This window comes from Halichoerus grypus, chromosome 2 (assembly GCF_964656455.1).
Source record: "Halichoerus grypus chromosome 2, mHalGry1.hap1.1, whole genome shotgun sequence".
Taxonomy (NCBI): Eukaryota; Metazoa; Chordata; class Mammalia; order Carnivora; family Phocidae; genus Halichoerus; species Halichoerus grypus.
Genome location: NC_135713.1, coordinates 85509293 through 85530581, shown reverse-complemented (window position 1 = coordinate 85530581; position 21289 = coordinate 85509293). Strand labels below are relative to the sequence as shown.

At 43.1% G+C, this 21289-nt stretch overlaps 1 long non-coding RNA gene across 10 annotated transcripts in view; it reads right to left on the bottom strand.

Moving 5' to 3' along the window:
• Positions 1-21289, bottom strand: part of LOC118523045 (uncharacterized) — a 158302-nt gene that overhangs the window by 125637 nt on the left and 11376 nt on the right. For 6 of the 10 annotated variants that reach the window (XR_013445712.1, XR_004910905.2, XR_013445715.1 and 3 more), the window contains exons 2-4: positions 15521-15651; positions 13605-13654; positions 9301-10103 (exon numbers count right to left, since the gene is read on the bottom strand). This is a non-coding gene — a long non-coding RNA (uncharacterized LOC118523045). Of the gene's footprint in view, positions 1-8799; positions 10104-13604; positions 13655-15520; positions 15652-20872; positions 20979-21083; positions 21226-21289 lie in introns of those variants that run through there. The other 4 variants (XR_004910895.2, XR_004910894.2, XR_004910898.2 and 1 more) reach the window with 3 other exon arrangements.

Below are 21289 nucleotides of genomic sequence, written 5' to 3'. Positions count from 1 at the left end.
TGGTATTTCAAGTACAATTATAGTCATTTATTTATCAGTAGAAAATTTACATAATCACACTTCAAAATCCAGTGGACTGGAGAGATATCAGACACCCATGAATGTGGTAATGACTCTGAGCATTAGATTAAGTTAATAATGTATTGATGCACATGATATTCTAATATCTAACACTGCAGTATTTGACCACTTAAAATGATAAAAGCATAAATATTTTTCTCTTTTCAAACTACATTTTATATAGAAGGTTCTTCATAGTATAAAAAGCAATTTGAAAAATCAAAATTGAATTAGACAATCTCTAATAAAATGGATCTAGTTAAGTTGAACTTAAATAAAACCAAATTTCTATTGGCCAAGAAAATAATTTTGTCTTGATAATAATTATTGGTTAGCATAAATTACTGTTCATTTTGAATTGACAATATAGACCTTAAGGCTGAAGTCCAGAAAAATGACAGAAATTCACGTCCTCTCTCGTCAATGAGCACCGCATGCAAATGGAGGGATTACCTATTGTAAAGGTAACACACTTTCTGTTAGCTCGGTCATTCTATGGATTCTTCCTTAGCAGCTAGTCCATCTGAGACAAATTTGGCAGAAATATATGCAGTATTTGTACTATGCTGTTTGAATCACTAGAGTCCCATGTCATATCTGCAAACTCAGATTTTAGACTATAACTGAGCATGAGACTTGAGTGTGAAAATCTAAGCTACTCAGCAATTTCTAACCTTATTTGGGGACAGCTAAACTTGTTATTTTTTATATTAATCTGAGTACCTACAAACTGTCATAAGAGTTACTTTATAAAACAATGCAAATATGAATTCATCAATTAATCCCTATTTCCTTGCTGTCTAGATATTTTCACTACCAGTATCACTCAAGAGGCATGTACTGCAGACCCTAAAGATGAAGACCTATCAAATTATTTTCTTGCATTCTTTTCAAAGCCACTTGTCATGAATTTGTCATGATGATAACTTTATATTTAAAGCTCCTAAACAGTTTTCAAACTATTCCAGACTGTTCAACATCCTCAACTTTAGATTCCCATCAGCCACTACTAATTTAACTTTGTATATAGATCATATATTTCAAGGATAATTCAATACATTAAAATGATATATACTGAGCACTTTCTATGTACAAACTATGTGCTTTCTAAAAATAAGGCCTAAAATCCATTATTTGAGCTTCTCTCAAAGACTGTTAAATTCATGCGACAGTTTCAGGTACCTTCATAATGCTCACTGAATTAAAAATAAGGACTAAACACTTTTATTATTACTATACAAGAGATCTAGTCCTGACAGGAAGTAAGTGCATAGATTCTGAATTTCAGTGATATTAAATCTATTATTGTCCTCATGAAGGCATTACCTCCAAATAAATTATAGTAAGTTTTTTTTTCATTAGACCAGGGTCGATAAATGCATAAATTAATTATATTTGAAATATTTATTCAGGGAAAATATTTCCTAATCATACTTGTGAGAAATTCTTCAATTCCAGCACATTTCACTCATATTTATATATGTGTGTGTATGGTTATATATGTAGATTATATTTTTTCCCTAAAAGACAAAGATTTGAGAGATATCCTGGGTAATATTCTGTAAATCATTTTTGTGGACTGATTCAGAGAAAGTGTTTATTATTATTTGCACACATTCCTTTTCCCAAGAGGTTCATTTACAAGTTTTCACCAATTATTATAGTGATTAGCATCTGTAGTTATTTCCAGTCTCCCACTAGCAATTATATAAGACATAAACATTTTAACCTTGTCAAGTTTGAATTCAAAACTAAAAAAAAAAATTTCCAAGAGCCAGGTTGCAGTTAAAATTCTCCTGATAGCTTGTTTTCCCAGGGCCAGTGAATATTAAAAGAAACTCTGAGAACACAAGATATCCGTCAGACAGCTACTTAGTGACAGAACCAAATGAATATTGTTAGGTGAGTGTTTTAATAACGCAGCATTTTCGAAGCATTTCCCCAAGATTATTTCTAATTGGCCCTGTCATAAAGTAGTCGAAAACTGCCTTAAAACAGTAATCAGTTTGAAACCAGTCGAGCAAGCCTATGACAGGAAGTTGTTAATAATATGCTTCGAAATTTACCTGTGAAATACTGAGCTTGACTACTTTTGTAAGAGAACTGAAAGTAAACGGCCTTTGTAATGCAAATCGATCAGTAGCAAAAAGCCACCACCGTGGGAATCCTACAACCTCACCTGAGCTTGCTACAAGCATTGGTGCACTCTTTGGTGAATGAAATCAAACCTGCTTAACATGTAGGTAAGTGTCCTTTAGTGTCATTATAGCACAGCCTGTGGGCTGTGGCGCGTACACGTACACCAAGAAGCCTGTGCCCTCGTCCCGGTGCTCGTGCCCACCTAGCAGCAGGATCGCCCGCAACCTCCCAGGACGAGTGACCATCACCTGAAGCGAGGACCAGAGTGGCTCCTCCTGTTTCCGCCCTCCTTGCGCGGCTCCAAGACCCTCCTCTTTCCCAACCTCACCCGAGGGCCGCAGAGCTGGACCTGCCCGGGACGAGGTGGATTTAGCCCGGTTAGAGTTAAGATGGTATCATTAGCTGCGCACAGCGTGACTTCCCTCTAATCCTCTCTGCAACTTACAACAAGTTTAAATGTCCATGCATGATGTTATTAACTGGCTTTAGTAAGTGCTTAAGACCCAGATCTCTTTTTAAAGGAATCTCTGAACAAGTTCTACTGTATCCACCCAACAGGGAGATTAATATTTCCTGCAAATCTGATAGGGAAAAGATGCGCGCTGAGTCCCGAATGGGCAATTGGGCAGAAGTGGAAGTTGACCCAGGGAAGGGCCCAGAGCGGAGTGTGCTCACCAATCCTGGTTCCTGATACAGAAAACTTCCTTCTCCGAGAGCTTCCCAGGGTGTGTGTTGGGGGGGGGGGGGGGGTGCTCTTTCCGTTAGCTTTTCACTAGGTTAAAAAATGGTGGGGAGGAGCACGTTATATCTTTATCAATGATATTGATCATATCCAGGGAAGATTCCTGGGCAGAACTAGAAAAACAGTGTCAGCAAAAGAAAGCCCCTTAAACACAAGTTGCCTGCTAGCTTGAGGAAGGGGCCCTGCGAAGGAGGTGGCCGCAGCTAGATCCCTCGCTCCAGCCGAGGTCCTGGCTTGACTGAACCCCGACGCCACCCCCATGCACAAGCCCAGCTCAGAGATTCCTAAGCAACCGCAATCCGGAGCTGGCGCAGGAGCAGGACCGAGGTCGCTGGTGAGGGGCCGAAGGGCCGACAAATAAAAAAAACAGAACAGCCCTAGCGGATGCAACTCAGCATGCCCGGCAGAGGAAGCTTGCCAGCCCCCCTCTACGGTTCTCAAACCTTGGAGGGCGGGCGCGGGAACTTGAACTCGCGCGAACTTGGGAGGCCTCCCAGCCGGCTACCTGGGCCGCAGCGCGCCCCCCGCGGCCCCGCCGCGCGCCAGCCAGGAGCGCGCGCCAGCCCCGGGAGCGCGCGCGCCGGCGCACCAGCTCCAGCGGCTCTGGCAGCTCTGGCAGCCCGTCTCCCGGGAAACACCAATCAGACGCCCGCTTCAGGAAAGTGCCGCCAGCAGCCACAGCTGCAGGAGGACTCTGGCTGTTGGCGGTCACCGGGAGGCGTCGTGCTGCCCGGCGGCAAGCCGGCCGCCTTCGCCGCTGCCACTGCCTAGCCCAGCCAGTCACCAGAGTCGGCTGTCTCCTCTGTGCACCGCCCACGCCAAGCACCTTGCAATGCGACTGCTAAGCCTGGCTATTTTTAGATCTCAAAGAATGCGTCGTGCGGGAGCTCAGCTAAACCTCAGTCAAACCACCAAACACAGTGATGTGCTTCTCTTTGAACAAATATGGCTCTGAACTCCATATTTCCCTGAATAAAGTCGATTATCTTCACTTTTTAAAGTCCTACCCCCTGTGGTCTGGCAGTTGGCTGCAAAGCGGAAAACCACATGCTCCCACCTCAAAGATGGTCATCACCTTTCTAAGGAAGTGCACTAACTCTCCCGGCCCTGATTGAGGGCAAGCAGACATTCTTTAGGAGCAATCATAACTATATACTTTCCGTTTCCATTCACCTTCTTTAGAATTAATTCCACTATAAAGTCGAACGATTCCCAAAAGGGGTGAAATAGGTTCTCTAAGCAGATGAGAATGAAGGCTTCTGCTGATTTCTGTTCTAGGTTAACTTGTGCTAAGAAACCGATGAACACAGAAACAGGACAACATAGCCATCCATTAAAATCTGGAGACACTGAAGAACTACCTTACATGCCCCGTCACTGTTTAGCTGTCTCGAAATACTAACATTAAAACAATTGGGCCAGTATTATAGATGTCTTCTTCCTCATTAACTTCTAAGGGACACCTTGTCTCTGTTGCCCATCTCACCACCTCCACCCCCAGCATCCATCCAAATGCAACATCATATATAAGGTGTGTTTTACTTACCCTAACTTATTAGGGAAAAGCTAAGTCATAGCAAGACAGAGTGGGAAAAGGGTATGAATATTCTTAAGCCACAATGGCATTTCCAGAGGTACAGACACATAGGAAAAAAAAAAAACACAACTAGATATACAGTTACACACTTTTTCATACATTTTCTAGCTGTATTAGAAAATAAAACCTTTGGCTTTATCTCTCCATTTCTAAAAATTCAAAATTCTCAAAATGCTAAACTGTCTTGAACCATTTAAATGTAGTCTATAAATAGGAAGAACTTTTAGGAACGTGAAATATACTTATCCTTATCTCTTATTCAAGTGGTTTCTTAATTTTCATCAAAGACTACACAAAATCAAGTTAGAATTCATATTTTTCCAAATAAGAAAATCATTTTAATTTAAAAAATTAAACAGAGCACTGGTAGAAATGTACTGTTTAAGACTTAAAGAAAAGCCACTTTGAGAAAATAATTCATTTTGAATGTAAATAATGCTTTTATCTCATTACTATGCACATTAATGGTAACTTCACTAAGGGGCTGAGACTGGTGGATATATCCACTCACATCCTGCAAGGATATTGCAGGAGTTTTCCTATGTATCTTTTTTTACCTCTACCCAGTTTCCACTTTTGTTGTTGTTTTGGATTTTTCTGTAGGACTGTGTTTTTATGTTATATCCTCTATAATTCTATTATTGAGTGACTTTTCATTTTTAATTTTCTAGTAGAAAGTAGGACAAGGAAAATTAGTTGGTTATATCCCTGTATTTTCTTTCACAGGTGTCATTTTATTGGCCAATTTTTAAGTATTTCATGAAAAGATTCTAGATGTCAAAACCTGCAGTTAACGTTCCTGTTTAGAAATACACAAAATAATACCTTTGACGTTGGCAACTCAGATGTATTATTCAGCAAAACAGCAATTACTCATTGTTTTGCACTTACATGTTAAGAACTATGCGACACTTGGTGACACAATAACAAAATTGCAAAGTCAATTATATTTAAAATAGACATCCCAATAAAACATACACAACCAACTCCTTTTACTCTTTTTGAACTGTTTTGTTTCCTTTTTCTGACTGTTTACAGTTAAATCAATTATGTGAATGTTAAATCTAAGTATAATAACTGATTCACACACATCATGAGAAAAGGAAAGTTAGAAAATGGGGAGGAGGTATAACACAAAGGGAGGTGTATTCCTGAGGGTACCTGAATCCACCTAGGGAGGTGCCAGAATGTTGCATATTTTTTTGAAATGTACATCTATGATGTTCTTTTGCAATGTCAATCATAGTGGCAAACTCTGAAAGAGCAGTGTCTGCCAAAATTCCAAGCAAAATTTGGGCTAGATTCATACTAATAATTCTAAGAAGATCTAAAGCAATAAAACCCAAGTAGAGTCAATATCTTTATATCTAAGAAGGGAGGGTTTCAGGTGGAAGTAGTTGTTTGTCTTATTCTATTTTAATTGCACAAGAAGCATTTTTGTAACTTGAACTTCCCAGTAATGAATTCCGCTTCTCAACCCAGCCTGCCTGCAGCCTGAATTGAAGTTCCCATCAGAAAATTAAAATGTTTGTCTGGATAAAACAACTTCTAAATGAATTCTCTATTTCTTTTCGTTTCTTTTTGTATTTTCTGCAATGTAGCCCCTCGCAATGATATTAGTTCTAGTGTGGGAAAATATTATAATTGAGATCTGGTAAGTTATTTGCAGACTTCAAGTTTTTCTTTACACTGTGCTGACATTTAGTACAGCCCTGGTGAGGAAAACAATACTACCATTCATAGCTCTAGACGTAGATTTCAATCGACTTAAGCGGGCACAATGAAACTTGGTCATTCACTGGTTACCCATATTGTGTTCTCAAATTTTCTCTCAGCAAAAGTATAATGACTCAGTATTGTATGGTTGCATAGACAAGGGCTCGGAACAAGAGACACTAGTTTTGTCTGACGGTGTGAGAAAGTCGTGAAGGGGTCTTTTCTTCCAGATGGTGTTAAATTCAGCTGCCTTTTTAACATTGGCCTTGCACAGCAATCTGCTGCTCCGCTTTCACAAAGACTGCGCTTGGTTCCCACTAGTTAACATGCATCCTCACGCAACCTGCAACTTCACTCCGACTGTTTCACAATGCAGCGGTATGCTAAATAAACTTGATCCGGTTTCTGCCAATGTTAAAACTAGCTTTCAAAGAACTACTTAACCAGTATTTACACTTCTTTTGACTTATATGTACATGCCTTTGGAATATTTCAGATTTCAAAGAAATATCACCTTATTATAAGGTCACTGTAGAGATTACCTTGGACATCCTTCAGACCCATGCTCAGATATAGTACCTCTCTCCAACACACACAAATAAAACAAAATGTCAGAAGTTTGATGTGCAATAGAAAAAAGAAAAATTGGGACATGTTGCAGCAGGAAGAGTGGAACAGCAAAAAATAAAATGAAAATAATAACATTGAAATGTATTTTTATTGATCGATAAGTCATGTAACATTAGTATGGTACAAAGCAAGTTTGATATGACAATGGCAAACACATAATTATAATATTGTTTATTTTCCTTAGATGCTATATTTAACACATTTACATAAAAGACCAAGATGTAAGCAAAAGCTTCAGTAATTTGACTCCATTGAGTGCTTTCAGTAAACAATAGGTTTCCCTAGCAAACATCTTATTGCCTTAATTGAACCTCCTTGAGAAAGAAAACCACACACTTTGTAATGTAAATGTTAATTGTAGTAGACAATGGTTCTAGGTAAATAGCACCCCTGGACATGAAGCAAATGAAAGGAATACAGGCACTTAACAATGAAAGGTTGTTTGCACAAACAGTGCTTCAAATGTAAATAAACAAGGGTCTTCTCAACGGTCACTACAGTAGTAAAACTTTGGCACGTGTTCAGCAGCCATAATGAGAATTTACGTTAATTAAGTCTCTCAGAGTTTCTAACTGAAACTAACAGTGGGTTTACAGGGTTCTCCAGTCTGGAATCGTATAAGGTGCTGAAGCTACGAAGGAAAATGTAATGTTTTTGAAGAAAAATTGTAGATTTGGGATTTGAAATTGTCAGTAATCCAGGCCACATGGAAAATAACAGGCCGTTTTAGGCATTTTCTTACTGCAATGTCTGTATTTACGTTTAATGCCTATACAAATGTTTGCTTTGACACGTGGAAAAATGTAAGAACTTTTATGAAAAGATTGCAATGGGGACCTCCAAAGCCCCAAAGTTTCTGCTAAGTATAGTCATTTTTAGATTCAATAAAAATGGCTGAATAGACTGCATCTCACTGGGACTATACCAAAACAATCTTTTATCATGTTACTATTGTAATTAACTTTCTGTAGGCTGATGATTTTACAGTTTTACTTCCAGTGTGTGTCTACTAGCACAATTAGGCCAAGTTCCTAGATATATCATGTTAAGGGGTAAACAGCCTGATGAAGTGATAATAATGTCCATTATAGAGTATGTGTTTTTTAGATATAATCCACCCAAAACAAAAGCCAAAATGTGTTCACAAGGCCAAAAGTACAGACTGAGAATTTGACGTGAAGGGCAGGCAGAAACGGGACTTTTTTGGAACTGCTTTCTACTAGCTTTCCTTAAATATTGAAAATCTTAACCAAAGAAGAAAGCTGAACTTAATTACGGCCAAATTAAACAGCAGTTATAGAATTAACAGAAACAGACAGTATGCAGTAGCTACAGACCAGTTGATGCTACCATTTGGGAGGTTGCAGATGGCTGTGGGTGGGAAATGCCTCTACTTTCTTAAGCGATGGAGATGAGTATGGTGTGTGCACTTGATGTTTTTTTCATACCCCCACCCCCCAACAGGGCTGTCTGTCATAGGCTGCCGGGCCCGCTTTACCACTTGCCCCCGAGCGTGGGAATCGGAGCGTCCTGCCGTTCACATCTCCTGCATTCCGTTTATCGGAATCAATTAGGCAAGACAGACCCTCAGATTCCCCACCCCCTTTCCATTTTTGTCAGGTCTATATACGTCCTAATTATTTCAGTTTGGGATGCCAGAGCTGTTTCCTGGATAGACCTGATCATCCTTAAACAAAAAGAGAGGAGGCGCACACGTGGGTTGTGGCGTAAATGTCACTTTCATTTCCAATGCTAGGCGCAGAGTAAGACAGAACATTTTTTTAACACTTTGACAAGAGGGGAGGCGATCTCGTCTCCATCATGTCTTTCTGCTTCAGTAGCTTCCTCAAGGAAACCCTCTTGGAACAGAGAAGCATCTGTCCTTGTATTTTGAATAGAAGAATAAAAATCAGCCTTTGCTTTTTTTTTTTTTTCAGTTTCTCTGCTAGCTGTATGTCCTCAGAGATACAAATTATTAACCTTCCATTATAAACTTTTCTGAAAGTCTAATTTAATATAATTTGACATACAACCCCAATACATGTAGTCCTCAAGCATAATCTTCAAATTTTTCAGGGGAGGGGAACCTCAGAAGGAGATAGCCTAGGTCTACGTATTATGAAATCATTTTCAAACTAGATACCAGACATCTCTACAACAGCTTTCTAAGGAAAAAAAAAAAAACACCATCATATAAACTTTTGTCTTAAAGTAGGACAAACTACACATGCATCTTTACTTATTAGCACTATACAACTCTCCTTTGCAGCTGTAACAACCCCTCTCAAAGTATCTGGCACCTTTGTTTTTTGGCATCTGTGTGTCACTTAATTTCCTCTAATCCCACCTTTAATCATAAGGAAAAAGAACAAAAGCAAAAACAAAAACAAAGTTAGATTCAATAAGTATTCCTGACCTTTCTGGTTTTTACTGTCTCTTGGTTGTAGTCTTTCATTCTCACATGCTCCCCGGCGATCTTGAAGGAGTTTTTACTTTCGGTTATCTAGCTTTATGAAGACCAATACACTCATACAGCTAGATAACCAAAGATAACAACTCGCTTCCCTCACACGCCTCTGTCTTCCTCTGGCCAGATTCCAGATCCCGATCTCTCTGGCAGTACCGAAGAGTAGTCCTCCAGGACACTTGCCGTGCATAAGATTCCTTCTTGCATGTAAATATGACCTGGTTTCTGTTTGTGTGTGCAGCTAAAACATCCAAACGAGATCTGTTGCTTTCAAAGTTTATTCCGAACTTTTTTTTTTTCCTTTCAGCAAGTAATCTCCGGCAGCGTTAGCCAACAATTCATCTATTAATATCAGAAAATAAAACCAGCTACTAAGGTGCAGCAAGCGGTTACGAGTGAGCAGCAGCATCCGTCCCTCCACAGGCCTCTATTTGCATTGTAAATTGCTTCATTCTCACGCAAGACTCCTTAGCCTCCCTCTATAGAGATGTATAAAGCCAACGGCAATTTCCAGCGCAGGTTAAGGAGGAAGGAAAAAAAAACATCCCATTCTATAGAAGAGGTGACAGCTGATTCAAGGATCTGCTCCTGATCCTTTTGGGTTAGGCACCGTGAGCTTTTTACCAAGCGGTGGCAGCTTGATCGCACGTATCTCGTGTGTGTGTGTTTTAGGGGGAAGATCCTCGATTTCACAGGGCTTCTAGGCTGGGGAGGAGAAGAAGCCGTCTTGCTGGCGTGCTGCTGCCCCCGGTCTGAAAGAAGGAGAAAAGGGCCATCATTGGAGGGGCTTTCACTGCCAAAATGTGGACCAGCCCGGCAAGGTCAAAGGTTCGAGACCGCGGGAGACCAAGGTAATGATGATGTCATGAGAAATCTCAAGTACACGGTTATTGATATGCATCAGTGATCAGCCAACTGCCCCACGCCTCCTGCCCGAGCAGCGGCCGCGGCCGCAGCATTGCAACAAGCCCTATTTTCTCAATCAACATCTCTTCCGCTAGCACTACCGACCGCTCCAGGATAAGCAACCCGCGGCCTTTTACCTCCTCCGTGCTAGTGTAGATCGCTCTAATATCCAAAGACTGGAAGAAATCTCTCTCTAAGGACAGATAAAAGCATTTCAGATCTGGGGAGCGTCTTTGCCTGCATTTCTCTTCTGGCAGATTGCATGGGCAGACAGATGGAAGGCACTTTGCTATTGCTTAAAGCAGGGCCTTGCTTTCTGGCACTGGGAATCAGATCTGTATTACGCAGTGAGTCGATGTGTGATTACATTGACAATGTGCTCTGGTGGTGTGTTTTTAATGGCTTCACGGCTCAGTCATGTTTTGTATCTATGTGCCATGGCGATAGCGTATTTTGTTTGCTCTGTAAGTTCAAACGGAATGCTCTAAGCAGGCTGACTTCGTCCTGGTTTTTAGAAAAAATGACTCTGTATAGGGTGTGTGCCTTAGAATGTAGCACAGGTAAACATTGCAGCATTAGTTTCTACTGTTGTACACAACTCTCCTGTAATAAAAACACTGAGCCTTTGTTTATAATTTCAAAAATCAGTTTTCATACAGAAGGACAAAATGTACTAGTCTTCCTTACGAAATTATGAAAACAGTATCGTTACCTCATGAAAACGACAAAATACCTGGGTGTTAAGAGCATAAGTCTACCCCACCTTTCCCTGTCCCACCCCCACCTTTCTTCGATCTAGAGGAGAATACTGTTTTATTAATTAATTAGCCTCATTCCTTTTCTTAGGACTTTTCAAAGTGTAAATATGGTCACTTCAAAGAGCTCTTTTCTTCTTCTCCTTCATTTATGGGTAATCTATGTCTAATGCATCTATGATATGTACAGTTCTAATACTCAGATGCCCCTCAACAGAATATCTAAGGTGCAGTCCATATAAGATGCATATTCACCATGGGTGAACTTTATGGACTGTTTTCCAAAATTGGGAATCATGTTTGGTGGTGTTACTATTCTTTAAAATATATGCTACATGTGAATGTCATAAATCTTCATATTCATTTCACACATCACTAGTTTATCACAATACTCTCATTTCTTTAGGTTGACTATTTTGCCCAAAGACTTAAACACTTTCAGAATTAATATATACTCTTTCATTAATTCAGTAATTTATTGTTGTAAGACATGAGTGTGAATATGCTTACCAAGTTACATACAGAGCACACATATGTAAATCCTATGGAAAAGACTGACAAGTAAAGAGAACCAAAATTGCTAAGAAAAGCCCCCAATCTACAGTTCATACAATTATATTACACCAAAGACACAGTTTAGAAACACAGATGCCAACTTTCCCTTAGGTTTTTTATTCACTTTTTTGGGTGAGCATTTGTGTTCTGATTATTTAGAAAAGACTCAGCTATGGAAATTGCTCATCTATTTTTCTTATCAAATCTTGGTATAAGAAGTATGATCAGAAATGGCTGCATTGGGTTACATATAAAATGTACGTGCAAACCACAAACTAATTCAGAGACACGCACTCCCATAGAGTTACTGTTCCTTCTTGAACTATGAGGTCACAACATTAACTAATGGACAGAATTGGGCACATGGCTGAGGCACATGCCACTTTGACATTATGTAAAACCATAATGAGCTTGGCTGCATTGAAAGATTGAGAGTATTCTGGCCTTGCTTTCCAAGACCTAGAAGCAGAATCATTAATGATTTGGCATGTACTACATAAAGCAAGCATATGATCAGATGAATTCAATTCTTTAAGTTCAAAACCCTAAGAAATGCCAGATATTTTTAGAATATCTTTTTGCCTTATATACATCTGGGTGGGGGGTGGTGAAAGTGGAGAGATGTGATACATGTATGTCTGTGTATGTGTGTCACCCCATATTTGTGTGAATTCACAAATTAATGTGGTTATATTCCTACATTTAACAATTAAATCCATTTTTAGAACCCAAGTAACTATCACGAAAGCCAAGACACTGAACATTTGACATGCTTCTACAATTAGAAGCTATGGAAAATACTGTCTTAAAATAGCATCTTCTAAAGCAATGCCACATAGTCACATGAACTGACTCCAGGACTGGCTCTCATGCATGCCACATATACTGTAGATTCATTGTGAGAGCCCCCAAAAGTGAAAATAGCCAACATAAAGGTTATGGGCAGTCTGTTCACTAGCCATATAGCCAATTAAATATTTTACCTCTCCATCCTCTTTCAAGGTATGGAGAAATAAAAGATACACAGCAAGGCTTCACACTGAACACCTGATTATTTTGAATATTGCCAAGGTTCATGTCATGGTTTATCATATACATTTCAAGGACTTTATTATCACTTAGGATGTGAGCCAGTTGAAACAATTGGGCTGATTCCTAGCAATGCCTGCCATACATTGTTATGAGCAACTATTAACACCTACAGGTATTTATTTCAGGTATTTTTGTTTTTCAGAAAGCTATTTATCTGAGCTACAGAATACCCTTTCTGAAATCTGCATATTGAAGGATATACTGAATTCAAATGGCTTGCCTGATCATTCTCTAATAAATTCCCATTAATGGCCAGTAGATTAGGACGTGATTGTCATGCTTGTTTTCTAATCTTTTTATAGGTCTCCAGATGGCTGAAACATGAATTGAAACATCCTGGTTTTCTTGGGAATAAACAATCTCTGCTTAAGTTAGAAGTGAAAAGTTATGATTTTCCACATATTTGGATCAGAATTATGCTATTCCATAAATGCAAATAATCAGGTTTGCCACTCATATTTAGAACACCTCTCTGAATCCTATTCAGACTACTGCAGAGTATATAAAGAATTGGCCTATTACTAAATCCCTTTTAATACTGAGTTTGTAGATTCTTATGTAAGTAAACCACAGTCCACTAATACAGTCAAGACTACCATTTTCTACATAAAAGCCATTTAATTTACAGCGATTTGTATAGTTCAGGCAAGGTACTTGACTGGCTTACTTTCTAATAAAAGTGTCCTATTATGTCTTCTGTATCCTGAATTTCATTTTTATAGGCAGTTACAGGTTATGTTTGCATCAACCTTGATATATAGTATACAAAGGCTACATACAGGGAAAGAAAACAGCACATATGGAAACTTAGATTTTTCTGGAATTGTATCTATTGCATGAACTGGGACGTATGCAATACACTGCAGGCCTACCACCCAGCAAATGATATTCTATTTTGACTTTGTATATCATTTTGATTTTATCAAACGTAAAATTTTAAATTACCTTTGGTTGGTTGTATTGTCTATTCATTTTAGGCTTCTTTGTAGTCTTATCTGAAAAATAGTTAAGAAAACAAATGATCACAGTTTTAATATATACATATATGTATATAATCATGTTTAGATTTGGCTTCATTTTAAAGTATTGCAATTACCATGATCCCTTAAAATGCCAAGAGATTACAGAAAACCCCAGTACAATGTATGCTGGGCTTCAGCACCCACAGGGTTAAATATGCTAATTTGCATTTAAATGGAGACATGCATGATAATGGGAATGCAAAATATGCAGAATCTGGAGGGGTTTGGGAAATTAATTTTTTTCTTTCTTCTTTTCTTTTATTTTTAGCTTGGAAGGAAGAGGGACCCTTAAAAGACATTAGGGATTTGAACACTGTAACCTGCCATACAAAAGACGAGGGAGAGTTCTTCCATGTAAAAATTTCAAGACTGGAACAAAGTCGTATTTTCTAAATGTTTCAGGAACTGGATTTCCAGGCCTTTCAAACAATGGGAATCCCTAGATAAATATCTAATTCATTAGAAAGATGCAAATAGTTTACTGTAACGCCACAACACGGTGAGATGTGCATTCATATCTATGGCTCCTGATTGGCTATTTCCTTCAGTAAATCAATGAATAATGTAAAACCTGATTGCTGTAAAGTGGTGGATTTTTTTATTCCCTTCCCCCATTCCTCCATGACTCAATATTCAAGGAGTCTTACTCTCCCGAAAATAGGTTGCTTTTCTTTTATGATTTTTTAAACGCTTGTTATTTTGGAGTAGTGGGGTGGGGCTACTGGGTTTTGCAAAATGAAAGTACTGCACCGGTTCAATTATGCTGACTATGGGAGCTCGTTTCTGAGACAGTGCCCTAATTACTGGTGGCAAGGTGGGGAAGGAGGGTGCTGGGAAGAGCTGGGCACCAGGAGAGGGAGGAAACTGGATCCGACCCTGTCATTCTGGGCCCAAGGCAGCCACAGCCCCAAAAGAGCCCCGGCCATGGCCGTGACTTGACAGGGCCTCCGGTCTAACTTCTGATCAATACCACTGCTGCCCTGACCCCTCAAGACAGTCTCCCATTCAAGCAGCGCCGGTACATTTGCAAGAGAAAACGCGGCAGACCCTAATGCAAATAAAGTGCCTGGGTTCCCACCTCCCCGTGTTCCCTCAGACAATTCCAGGCCACGGGAGGAAGGGCTTGCCTTCCTCAGCGGGGTCTGGGCTCCAAGCAAACTGCAGAGACCGGGCTCCACTCGGATACCAGAAGCATCTGAAGCTGAAATGTTCCAAGTCCCAATAACTAACCGCGATGGCTGTATCTTGATGAATCTGAACTTGGGATAACCCTGTAAAGCGGCCTCTCGCCTCCCAGAATCCAAAAGGCTAGAGAAAAGGGAAGTGGAAATCCACCACGTCTAGTTACCTAGTGTACATTAAGTTTCCACCAGAATCCAGTCAGATCCTCACTTCGTTGCCAGATGATTGCAACTTTGAGGTGGTTAAAAGAATCATTCAAAATGCAAATTCTGGATCCAGGAACGCAAAATACAATTGTATTTAGCTCTAGGTTTATAAGAAAAAAGTCCCACTAAACAACAACACAAAATTACATACAAAATTCCCCTTTCCAACGCGAAATTTTCCTGGCATCTCTCCGCAACTGGGGGTCAGACCGCTGGATAATTAACAGTTCTGGCTCAGACAACTCAAGAGATCAACAGGTTTAGCATCCGAGACTCACAATCAATTAGCTGAAGCAAAGCCCCGGACTGGCCCTCGGAGCGGCCCGCAGCGGGGCTCTGCGGTCACCGACTCGAGGACGTGGTGAGGAGCGCGGGCGCGGGGTTTGCAGCGGTCACTGCTGGCCCCGTGCCGCCCACCGAGTTGCCGCCTGCGGGCCGCCACGATACTCACTTGCTCTCCTCCCTAAGCCAGGCAGTGTTGCCCCCCCCAAATCCAGCTGGGCAGGAATCAAGGCGCCGGCCAGAAGACAAGATCCAGAGTCACAGGGCGGCCGCAGTACACAAACAGGCTCCTTTCGGCGTCTCAAAAAAAGAAAAAAAAAATTTTCAGATCATTCCTCTCCTTAGCACATTTAAAACTGCCGCTCAATTCCACACGGTGATTCTTGCTTGATTGCGTCTAAAATAGTTTAAAAGGATCTTCCCTTCTGGGGAGAGAGAGAAGGGCGCAAAAGACGAAAGAGGAAAAAAGCCAACTTTCCCCCCCCCCCCCCCACGCCAGGCACTTGCTCCCTGAGCCTCGGAGTGGAGAGTGAAGTGGTGTGTGCGAGGCTCGGCAAGTTTTTGGGGGGGCTGTCCAAGGTCTAGTCCAGCCCCCTCTGCCGAGGAGGACGTGCTCTGAAACTCAACCAATTTCCCCACTGCTTTTGTTACTGATGAACTGAAGCCCTATTGTTCATCCATTGCCACGGTCTTTTTCAGTCCCCACACTACGTTCTGCGTTGCCAGAGATAATGAATTTGCACCCAAACCTCTCATAGTCCCCTCCTGACAGACGGAACAAATTAGAAATGTCTCGTCTGAAGGAAGGCAATGGCTACATTTTCCTATTATAAGATGTAAAGCACACATTTCTTTGGAAACTTCTTTTGCCTTTTCTACCTTTTATTTTCTCTATCCTCTTTTTCTCTTTTCCTTCAGTTTTTTTTTCCTCTTGATTTCTTTAGACTCTCTCTTTTTTTTTTTTAAGAATAGGCCTGTCTTGTTTTTCCAATGCACCATTTTATGTAACTTGTGGATCTTTTCTACCTTCCTTCTTTCCTCTCCTTTTTTTTTTTAAGAACTCCCTTTGCAATTTTATTTACAAACTTGGAGAATGACCTTTTGACTTGCAGACTTTTTTTAAAAAAAAGAAAGGTCTTTTGGTTCAAGTCCCCCTTCCTCAGTCCTCCGCCTCTTTTTGTTGTGGTCGTCAAATGTGTTTGGCTAAAGACAAACAATACGTTATAAGGATTTTTATTCTTTAAACTCCAGAGCTATTCAAAAGGTACCAGGGACGCCCTATAGGGGTTATCTTTTTGGGGGGGAAGAAAAAGCGTGTGTGTGTGTTTGTGTGTGTGTGTGTGTGTTCCAGGGAAAGAGGCAGAGAGATGTGGGAGGGTGTGGGTGGGAGTGTGCAAGGAGAGAAGGGTGGGGGCCTTGAGGGAAAGTGGGCTTCCTGAAACACGAGCCGGGAGGCTGTCAGGCGTGTAGGCGCGAGAGGGAGGGTGCAAGAACCCGTCTCGCCGAGGGCGGCTTGCACCCCTGGGCCTGCTCTCGCTCCCAGCCGGCCACAGCCCGGGCGCGGGTGTCTGCGCGCGCGGGCGCTTGTTCCGAGCCTGCGCGCGTGCGACCGGGGCGGAACGGGGGCTATAAAAATTCAGGCGAGTGGCCCGTATGTAAATGCGGCCCGGGGGGAGCGGGGAGGTGGTGATGAGAGCCGCCGGCCCGCCGGCGGCCCCCAGCTTTCCCGCCAAGTGCAGCCGGAGGACAGACAGCCATGCGTGTCCTTGGCGGGAGGGCCCCCGCCCGCGCGCGCGCCCGCCCCCCGCGCACACGCACACACTCCCTTCGCAGGCGTGGGGCCCGGTGGCCACGAGCATGTCAGGAAAACAAAGCTAGGGTTGCGAGGTGGAACGAAGAAACGGCAGCCTTGGCGGCCAAGGGCAGGACTGGGAAGCCGACACCGCGGCCTCCGGCGCCCCTTCCTTGGCAGCCCGCGACTCTGCCCTCCGCCCCGGACTCCGCACCGCCCCGGCCCAGAAGAGGCCGAGGATCATTTCTTAGCTACCTAGGAGTGGGTGGGCGAGCAGAAGCGGGGGCGGATGTGCACTGGGAGGTGCCAGCGACTCCCGCCGGGTGCGCAGGCACGCACACGCCGGCGCGCGGGGCTGGGGGGGGGGGGTTGGGGAATAGTCTGAAGGCCTCCCTGCCGCGTAGCGGAGAGTAGCTACCTCCTTGCTGAGGCTGCTGAGCTCCAGGATAAAAGCACACCAGGCTGAATCCGCCAGGCAGCGCCCCGGGCTGCGACCAAGGAATGGCTCACACCTCAAAAGACCTCCTCCCGCACAGTGTAATAGGAAGGGCCTGGCTGTTCAGAGAGAGAGCCTTCTGTGATCGACACACCCCGCCTTCCCAAATGGGTGAAATTCGAACTCCAGCCCAGGAGCTCTGGTCTAGATGGCCCTGCAGATAAGTCCCAGAGGTGGCCTTGGAGAAACACGGATCTCGCTCTCATCTCGTCCGCAGCGCCTCCTTAACACACACACACACACACACACACACACGACACTTCCATCACATTACAACGCAGGCTAATAGCACGGCAGTTAATGAAGCCGACGCGCTTAATGAGTGCACAGGTAAATAGGTACCAAAACCAAAACGAGAAGCTCCCACAGTCGGCTGGGCGATTTACCTCTCCCTACTGGAAACACGTGTAGCATATCGTGTTTTAGGAATGATTTGCTGTTGTCTGCCGTCTCCCCCTCTTCTTGTTGTGGAGAGAAGCCAAAAAAGCAAACAAAAAACCATGTTCCATTGTCAGAGTCTTCTCTCTGATAAGCTACCCGAATATTAGTCTACAACATTTGGGGATCTGATTTGGTTTGTTATCTGTTGATTTGGGTTTGTTGTTGAGTGTGTTGTTTTTCTGAGGGAAGCAAAAGAACGTGTATTTGGTGGGGCCCGGAGGCGCAGGACAAGAGCTTGTGTGTACGGCTGGAAGGCTGGCGAGGCTGGAAGCCAGGCGGTGGTGAAAGAAGACAGCGGCTCGTCCTCCCCCGGGGTCGGTACCGGGCCCCTTGGCCTCCTCCGGCCTGGGCTTGGCCGCTGCCGCTGCCGCTGCCGCCGCCCGCATTAGCGGGCTCCGCCGGCTGCCGCTCCGTGTTTTCCCCCATCCCGGCTTCACGTTCAAGGTTTAGCTGCGAGGTCACGTCCATTGACGTCAGCTCCCTGTCTCCCTCTACGTCCGGCTACATTTACATACATCAAGGAAATTAGGGCATTAAAAAAATATGCAAATCCTGCGCGGAGAGGAGCCGGTGCATTCCTGGCGCGATCGCCTTTTATTGAAGCTTTTAATTAAAGGGGCCAGTTGGCGAGCCCCTGAAACAACCGCCAAAACCCCCAAAAGAGAAAAATAAACGCTGTAGCCTTCGGGAACGGTTGTTTCGGCTCCTGTTCTGTGGGCGGCTGAGGACCGCCGGCTGCCGGGCTCGGAGAAGAACAGGTTAGAGGAGGCAGCTCCAGCCCATGCATAATCAGGGCTCCGCGGCGCCTCCATTCTTTTCCCTCCTCCTCCTCCTCCTCCTCCTCCTTCCTCCTCCTCCACCTCTCCTCCTCCTCCTCCTCCTGCTCCCGCTCCTGTTGGTTCCAGCGTGTATTATTTTTAATACTGATGCATATGTAAAGATATATTTGCATTTTTTAATTCGCGAAAAGTTCAGGTTGTATCGTTTTATTGATCCCCCCTTCCTTTTTTTGCTATCTTGTTATGTCTGTCTCTCTTGTCCCTTTCTGTCTGTGTTTTTTGGCGAGTGTATGCTGCTGTCTCTTGCTAGATAATATGCACAGTTGCTTCCCTGCTTCTGTGTATTTAAGGCTCCAAATATGCACATCTGTCATGTATGTAATGCCAGCTGTGTAACCTCCTGGTTTGGTCATAAAAGAAAAGACACTCCCCCCCGCCCCCCCGACATACCCCCTTGGTCGGCTGTAATGTCCATCGCTCAAGGCTCAAAGTTTGATTATCTAATTAACTTCATATTAGCAAAAACACAGTTTCGGGCCAGTGCATTTGAGATAATGTATGTATAAAGGGAAGTGACTCCAAAGATTTCTAAATAATTTCTGTGCTGAATAACTGAGAGTTGCGGCATTCACTACCCTATTGCCTTATAGCATTTCTTATTGCAAAAAAAAAAATCTATTTTAAAATGTGTAGACACAGCAACGGACAGCCTTCTGCAAGGAAGACATTTTCAACCATGTTGTATGTTGTACCTTATCTGCTGCACTCAAAATTTACTGAGTTTCATTTTTATCTTATGTGACTGGAAACAGGCACATTATCTCGATTGAAAAGCCTCCTTAATTCCTGACTTTGAAATGAAAACAAAATAAACAAAACAGTTGACTATATTAAGCCATTTGACTTACCCTAAACTATACAGGCCTTGAGTTAGATATCAAGCAATAGTAATCTTGTTTATAGGGTCAGATTTTCCTTTGGCAATACATCTATTCAATACAATGGCTTTTGGAAAATATGTATGTATGAAGTCCACTTTTTAAAATTCTCCCAAAGCTATCATTTTAAAAGACTGAACCCATAATTGCATAGCCACAAAGAACAGCAAGTATGCACACATGCAGCTTATTCAATTAAACAAGTCCAAGTACATGCACAGGTAATTAGTTTTCTTATGAATGACTTACCTGCACAGATTACTCGGGGCAAGATTAGCCCTCCCCAATGGCTTTCATGTATAAATATTCACATGTATTTTCTCCCATTTTAAACCTACAGCTGTATGCCATCTTTCATGCTGGACTATCCAGCATCCATTTTTAGCACCCTTAAGTCTTATGGCATTTCCAGCCTTACCTCTGACTGTAGTTTTTCCAAGCCTACACCAAAGTGCTCATATGATATGTCACCCAATAAAAAGTGGTCAGATGGCTACACGTAAAAACATTAAAAAAACGGAAAACACACTCATCCTTTACGTTTGCCCTTACCTTGCCATACATAGCAAGATTACCTTTCCTAAAGTACGTTTTCAGCACATTTTATGAATATTTGCAGGATTTCACAACTGGTTGCAGAATTGCGGGTTTCTGGGGGGGCACCTGGCTGAGCGAAACAATTGGGCAGGTTAAATGTCTCTTCGAGTTTGGCTGCAATTCAGTCGTGCGTGGTGGTTTGTTCCAGCCTAGACTCTCGAACATACCTGCCTGCCTTTATGCAGGGATCAGGACAAACACACCCGCCACGTTTCAGGGCGTAGAGTGGCGGTGCATATATTTAGATGGTACTAGCAAGGAATGTGTGCATGTACGGATGTCTGTGCATGCATGTGTGTACAGACGTGTGTGCGTGCGGCGCGCGCGCTGTGTGACAAGGGACACAGAGAGGTACACCTCTTATCTCTGATCTCTCAGTAATCTCCTTTTCTGTTTCTAATCTCCCTTATTGGCTCATGGTAGTAACCTGAAGCATCTGAACCGTCACCGTCACTGCCGTGTGCGCGCTGTGGCTTACCCTGGGGGCCGGTGGCTCGGTGGCTCGCTGGTTCAGTGGGTGTTGTGGCGGGAGGGTGGGTAGCGCCGCTGCCGCCGCCGCCGCGGGTCCGGGTGCTCTGTCCCAGCCCGGCAGCGGAGCGCGCGGTGCCGGAGCCCCCTCCCACCCCGCCCTCACCCCCATCCTCCCCTCCTCTACCCTCTGCGCCTCCCCCCACTCCGCCCCGCATTACCATATGGAGGCCGAGTCCCTGCGAATCACAGCAGCAGCGGGCGGCATTTGAATAAGCCCCGCAACCTCGGGCAGACCCCAACTCCTCAACAAGCTGCGTGCCCTGCATCAAGGGCCACCACTCCGGCCGGTAACCTGGCAGCGACCGACACCTCCCCCAAAGTGTCCCTGGGCGCGCGGGAGAGAGGTTCTGGGCCTCCCACTTGC